The sequence below is a fragment of the Rhagoletis pomonella genome, unplaced genomic scaffold, assembly GCF_013731165.1.
Source record: "Rhagoletis pomonella isolate Grant_MI unplaced genomic scaffold, Rhpom_1.0 Rhpom_scaffold_00020, whole genome shotgun sequence".
NCBI classification, from domain to species: domain Eukaryota; kingdom Metazoa; phylum Arthropoda; class Insecta; order Diptera; family Tephritidae; genus Rhagoletis; species Rhagoletis pomonella.
The window spans coordinates 505,251-513,066 of NW_023458574.1; the positions used below are offsets into that span (position 1 = coordinate 505,251).

The 7,816-nt window shown below is 32.6% G+C and overlaps 1 protein-coding gene across 4 annotated transcripts in view; it reads right to left on the reverse strand.

Annotated features, from left to right (window-relative positions):
* The window catches only part of LOC118749572, a 220,739-nt gene that overhangs the window by 60,426 nt on the left and 152,497 nt on the right, over positions 1-7,816 (reverse strand). The window lies entirely within an intron of this gene.

Consider the following 7,816-nt stretch of genomic DNA (forward strand, 5'->3'; position numbering starts at 1 on the left):
TTACACGCCCTTGTAAAAAATTGTTCCTGAGTGGGTCAGTTCTGCAGGCCCGTATTTTCTTAACACTTGCATCTTGCGATCGTAAATGCCTTTCTGAATTCGCTTTAATCTGGGAATGTTTGTTTGGGCATATAACAGGAGTTCGCAATAGTAATAGTAATCATAATCATAATAATATTACCTGATGTTATTCAAAATTTCTTTACTCGCAATATACTTAGTAGGCTATGGCGACCGAACGAAATCGTTTATGATTAAAATTTAACTGTTTTATAATGTAAAGGAATGGTGACAACAATTTTAAGTTTTCATTATTTCATTTCATGCTTTTTATTAATTTTTTTCCATTGCGTAATTTGTATACCAACTCTTCATTGATAATATGATCACTTCGTTTGACGACAGGATGTTGTGAATTCTCTCTTTTTTTAAACTGTCCGGATTTGGATAAAGCTTTCCCAATCACTTTCCGTTTCGAACCAGTTATGTAATACTTCATTTAATTTCAATATTTTCAGTTTACTTTTACATATTGCATAATCCTATTTAGAAAATTTGCAAATCAAGATTTCTCAAATACCTTTCGTTTGGTACCCATATTGTAACATTTCGTTTATTTTATCAATTTAATTGAGTTAAATTTTCAAACAGGTGGCAAACCTCCTCAAACATATTTTCGACTGTAAGTCTTCTTAAAACTATTTAGTTTGATACCCGAATTGCACTATTTCGTTTATTTAATCAATTTAACTGAGTTAAAATTTTAAAATAGGTTGCTACCCCCCTCAAAAATATTTCCAGCAGTCATTTTTTTAAACCTCTTTAATTTGATACCTGTATTGTAATAAGTCATTTATTTTATCAATTAATTTTAGATAAATTTTCAAATAGGTAACAACCCTCATCAAACATATTTTCGGCTGTAAGCTTTCTTAAAACTCCAGAGTTAAATACCCACATTGCAATATTTCATTTATTTTACCAATTTGACTGAGTTAAAATTTTCAAAAAGGTGGCAACCCTCCTCAAAAATATTTCCAGCAGTTACATTTCTTAAACCTCTTAAATGTAATATCTATATTGTGATATATCATTTACTTTATCAATTAAATAGCGCTAAATTTTTTAACAGGTGGCAGCCCTCCTTTAAAATATTTTCGCCTGTGAGCCTTCTTTAACTTCTTTTGTTTGATACCCATATTGCAATATTTTATTTAGTTTATCAATTTAACTGAGCTAAAATTTTCAAACTGGTGGCAGCCCTTCTCAAAAATATTTCCTGCAGTTATATTTCTTAAACCTCTTTAATTTGATACCCATATTGCAATATTTCATTTATTTTATCGATGTACTTTAGTTAAATTTTCAATCGGGTGGCAACCCTCTTCAAACATATTTGCGGCTGTAAGCCTTCTTAAGACTTTAGTTTGACACCCACATAGCAATATTTCATTTATTTTATCAATTTGACCGAGTTAAAATTTTTAAATAGGTGGCAACCCTCGTAAAAAATATTTCCAGCAGACATCATTCTTAAACCTCTTTAACTTGATACCGATATTGCTATATTTCATTTATTTAATCGATGTACTTTAATTAAATTTTCAATCAGGTGGCAGCTCTCTTCAAACATACTTTCGGCTGTAAGCCTTCTTAAAACTCTTTAGTTTGACACCCACATGGCAATATTTCATTCATTTTATCAATTTGACTGAGTTAACATTTTCAAATAGGTGGCAACCTTCATCAAAAATATTTCCACCAGTTATCTTTCTTAAACCTCTTTAATTTGATACCCGTATTGTAATAATTTATTTATTTTATCAATATAGTTGGGTTTAAAAATTTTCAAATAGGTGGCAACCCTCCAATTTTTTGCGGTATCATTGGTTCTGGTATTATACCGAACAATACAAAAAAAAAAATTATTCAAATCGGTTCAGCCGTTCTCGAGTTTTGACGACCGTGACATACGAACACAAAATTTTTATATATATAGATAGATGGGTATCAATCGAAATGCGTTTGAAAGGCTTTATTTCAGAACAATATTTAGTAGGGGTGCCACATGTTTAAGCCAGTTTTAAAAATGTTTTGAAAAAGGTTATCGTTCAAAAGCAACGTTATATATGGGGAGAGGGGAAGGCGGGGCACACAGATTATCTAACCATGAATGTAGATATGTATATTCGTGTACATACATACCTATATACATATATACATAGATGAGGGGAAACAGAACTTAGGTGAAAAATTGTGTTATATTAAAAAAATTATTGAATTCCATAAATAGGGCGATAAGAAGAAAGGTGTAGTCCACTTGCAAGGTGCGCTAGGTAACATTTTTTCGACTTTTAGTTTATGGTGGGTAACGTATTAGTTTTTAAAGTAGTTTCATGTCCACTAACAACACAGTGCAAACTCTGTCTACATTCTGAAAAAGTAGCATTAAATGATAACTACTCTTGCAAAAATCGCTATCCTACTTATTTATAAAGTTTCAAAAGTCTCCATCTTCTGATAAACTTAGAAAACTGCTTTAGGTCGTATAGACTGTTAATATTATGTTATGTTATAATGTTATTAGGCTCTTACTTATCCAAATTTTCAGGTAATAAAAAAAGATTCACGGCACACCCGCATTCTGTAATCCGAATCTTCGTAGTTACGAATTCGTAGTTCCGTTCCGTTCCGTGCTGTAATCCGATCGTAACTATCAACGGCACTGCCAGCTAAAAGCGCGAAATTCGAAGTTCTTAATCAGCTGCTTTGACATAAACAAATTAAAATAAATATAATCGCAAGTGAATAGTGAAATTAACAAGTAATCTTTAGCAAAAAAAAAACCGACGTCAACTCTCATATAAAATATATATATATCTCATGATCCACTGATCGGATCTTAACCAGATTAGTATGGGACAACCTCTGAGACACTACCTTTCCGATGCAAAAAGAATTATCCTCCTTTTTTGGAAGTCAGTTACAAAAAAAAATTTAGTCGTTATTTGAAAGATTTTCCTTAATTAAGTAGAATACAATGGAATCAGTGGCCGGAGCACTTTTGTCTCAGGAGGAAGAACATGCTGCAGCTAACAGTTGCATTAATATACAAAGGAGATTGCTAGTAGTTCTGATTCATTTAGCTTGTGAATGAAAAATTTCCGCATCAACAAACACGCATTTAAAATCGTTTTAATAATTATGGAGGAAGAGCTTGGGCGAAGTGTAAAATCATCATCGGTAGATTGATGGCAGTTTTGAGGTTTTTCGCTGAAGGAAGCTACCAACATGTTGTTGGGGAAAGATTTTGATGTGGGGTTGGCGCAATCCACGTTCTCTAAAACATTGACAAAAACTTTAAACATTTTGAAAAGCCTCGAGCAATGTCTGACCTTTAGCTCAAGCATTCCACCATTTTTTCGCATTACGACCGATTTGATGTGATCTTCGACCTGATATGTTGGAAATATTTAGTAATAATCCAATTTTTTTCTATTTACACTACTTACATATTTTTGCCTTTACACACTTTATTTCATTGCTATTTTAAAAGAATTTGCTTCGCTCCGACACCAGTTGCTCTTCGTACGAAATTTCCGACAAATACATAAAAATGACAGCTACGTCGGATTAGGGCATACCAACATTACGAATTTCGAAGATGCCCTCCGAAATTCGAAATAACGATACGACAACGCGGATTTCAGCATATCAATTTTACGATTCGTAGCAAAATCGAATCTACGACGGATTACAGCAATGGGGGTCAATTTAGATGTTACTTGTTGTCATAGTCGTTTCTTTTTACAACGCTTTTATCAACTTGCAATGTTGTATGTCCAGACCACCATTTTATGCTATAAATATAGCAAAGGTATTTATGGCAAATCTAGTCTAGATATCAACCTCGTCGTAGGTATCATATCAAAGACATACAATTAAAAACTCTAGAGATAGATGTCGCCCGCCAGAAGAAGTTAAAAATATGCACTACATACGCTACAGCGGAAATGGACGGCACGCCATTTCTTTAAATGACATTAATTGCTGCTATATGTATGTACATATGTACATATGTAGGCATATACTAAATGTGATCAAACAACATTTTGCTTGCATAGTCTTCTGTTCTCTTTTCACTGCAAGTTGAATTATTTTAGTATCTATTGCAAAATTTTATACAGACAAGACTAAAAAGTATAAAATAAATTAAAACAAGTAAGAAAGTCTAAGTTCGGGCGGGGCCGAACATTAAATACCCGGCGCAAGTATTAAATATATATGTTTCACTTTTCCGAAACCTACCGCTACATGGTAAGCTGGGGCGTATAATGGGAGTCCTTAAATTTCGAAATTTTGAAGTTTCAAGCAGTTCTGAAATTTACCCTCATATGGAAATCGACCTCAATTTTAGTCCGATTTTAATAACTTTCCATGTTTTGCTTTTATGTGGCAAACACAATAACCTACCGAGTTTGGTACAAATTGGTATAACGGTTACGGAGATACATATATGTGATCATAAGTGGGCGGTGCCACGCCCATTTTCCAAAATTTTATCAGAAACATATTTCTTGGTTAAGAATTGTTGTAAGCATCGATTTTGAATAAATCAGCTTTAATATTTACTCATTTATCGAAGATTTTGTATTTCCTAAATTACCGTTACATGGGATGTGGGCGTGGTTATTGTCCGATTTTAAAAATTTTCGGCCATTTGGTATGATGTGCGTAGGCCAACAACTGTGCCAAGTTTGGAAGAAATTGGTAAAGCGGTTACCAAGATATACACATGTAACGCCCATTTTCCAAAAATTTATAATATTCTTTGTTTTTCGTCTAAAACTTATTGTAAATATCAATTTTGAGTGAATAATCTCCAGTAGTTACTAAAATATCGCAGTTTTGGTATTTCTGAAAATTACCGTTATATGGGAAGTGGGCGTGGTAACAGTCCGATTTCGCCCAGTTTCAATACCAACCTACCTTGTATAAATAGAAACCCACATACCAAATTTCGTTGAGATATGTCAATTTTTGCTCGAGTTATCGTGTACACGGACGGACAGACAGACGGACAGACGGACGGACAGACATGGCTTAATCGATTTCTCTTTTCATTCTGATCATTTATGTATACATTTGTCTATGCCTATCTCGATTCGTTTTGGCTGTTACAAACAACCGTTATGTGAACAACATTAATACACCCTTGTGCACAAGTGCGCTCGGGTATAAAAAAACTTTTTAATGTACCACGCTTTTATAAATGGACTTAAATTAGAAAATAATATTTCTCAGTCCTATAGAACTTGTTTTGATAACTTTTGATTTTGAAATTTTAGCAAAAGTCATTATAAACATTTTATGAGATTTAAAATGAAAAGCGTGGGGCGCATGTAATAGGGCTGATTTGAAATTGAAGAGTAATATATGTATGTATGTGGGTATATTAATAACGACCGCTTAAAATCGATCTCAATTTGGTACTTTCGCTGTAGAAATTTTTGGTCTATGTTATGTATGTAGTTTGAATATTGTCAATTAAATCTAATGCTTTGTATTGCATGCGCTCCACGTTTTTACAACGCTTTTATCAACTTGCAATGTTGTATGTCCAGACAGCTTTGAATGTTGTATGTCCAGACCACCATTTATACTAGCTGCATTTTTTTGTAAGCGAGCGACAAAAGAACGCTCAACTCGGGTAAAATTTCTTTTTAGCTACTTAAGCAACCCTGTTTGTAGCTATCAAGAAAATGTGATTAGTTTAACGGGATTTAGATACAAAAAGCAATTTAAATGAGTAATTATATGTTTATACTAAATGTGAGCAAACAACATTGTGCTTGTATAGTTTTCTGTTCTCTTTCACTGCAAGTTGAATTATTTTAATATCTATTGCAAAATTTTGTAGACAGCACTAAAAAGTAGAAAACAAATAAAATAAAAGAAAAACTTTTTAATATACAACGCTTTTATAAATGGGCTAAAAAGTAGAAAATAATGTTTCTCAGTTGATAACTTTTGATTTTGAAATTTTAGCAAGTCATTATAAACAATTAATGACATTGAAAATGAAAAGCGTGGGCGCATGTAATACACTTGAATTGATATGAAAAGTAACATATGTATGTATGTGGGCATATGAATAACGACCGCTTAAAATCGATCTCAAATTTGTACTTTCGCTGTAGAATGTTATGTAGTTTGCACAGAGTGCTTGTAAATCAGCTTAATCTCTAAATAGTATTTAAAACAAACTTTCCATCAGAAAAATTTATATTGTTTAAAAAAATAAGTAAATTATCAGACGGCGTATAAACTTCTTACCTTTTGTTAATAAGAGTTCTTGCGAACATTAAGGTTCTTCTATCTACACCTTTCCAAAATATTTTTCTGACCCTTAATCAATCCCATGCTTAGGGAAACAAAAATTGATTCCGCAAGGAATGTTAAAGGTTAAAGAGTTCTGTTACACCTTGCTTTACAAAACCTTGGTGATTGCCACAGAAGTTATTGACCAAAACTTTAAGAAGTTACCATATTATTTTGTAATATATTCTTAATGTGAATGGAAAAAAGTAAAAAATCTGAGCATATTTTAGGTCAAGCGGAGTATAGGTAGATTTTAAATCTAAAAAAGAAATCGGAGGAAATCTACTCCAGTCGGGGCAAAGTCCGGACGCTGTTTCCCACGCAGTTATGCTGGGTTTGATAAGCGAAAACAAAGTACGGCTTAAAGCTCAATTATGCAAGACTTAGACTTGACTTGTCTTGAAAATTGTATAAATGGCAAATGTATGTAGTTACCCAAAAAAACAACTTCACTGTGAAACTTAGAGAACTATAGATTTTTGAATCCTAAGTTAAATTTCTAAGTACAAAGAGAGTTGTGACAATCATCCTGCCACATAATTTTTTCACATATTTTTAATAAAATTCCTCCATATATGCCACACAAATATAATTTTTTGTATAAATGCAATTCATATGGCAATCGAAAAACAAACTTTCAATAAAGACAGAAAATAAAATAAAAACAAGTAAAGAAGTATAACTTCAGGCGAAACCGAACTTTATATACCCGGCGCAGGTATCAAATATCGTTGTTTTAACTTTCTCTAAACTACCTTTGCATGATAATCAGGACTGTTTTTCCCGATTTCAAACGTTTTCGATAATATGCTGAGTTAGGCTTAATGATATTTTATTTTTATTTTTATTTTATTTCAATTATTTTAAGTCGACATAGACATAAAACGGTCGACTACTAAAGTTACGTATATAAAAGGATACATACACATAAAGAATAAATAAAGATTTAACTAAGCGTTAAGAATAATATAATATAATTTACATTTAATCCACTGAAACTTTTAAAATATCAGGCTACACGCGCAAGTATTGCGTTATGTAAAGCAGTAAACGAACATTCAATACTGACACAGCTATACAAATCATTATAATTACGCAGCAGGTTGTTTTTGGCAAAGGGATAAATGAAAAGGCACAAAGTGTCTAGACGATCTAACAGGAACAGCAAAATTAAGTTGGCTAACAAGGTAAGACGAGTCAATCTCGCCGATTATCAACTTATGGAGAAACATTACCCCGAGTAATATTCTACGATTTTCAAGAGTTGGAGAACTAATAAGGAGCCTATTTTTATAAGGTGGAAGACGGAGATCTGATTTCCATTTGGGGCCACGTAATGCAAAAATTAAAAATTGCTTTTGTACTGACTCAATTCGAATAAAACTTTTTGAGTCCTGCTTGATAGATAGCTTACGAGCCATATTAATAGGTGTTT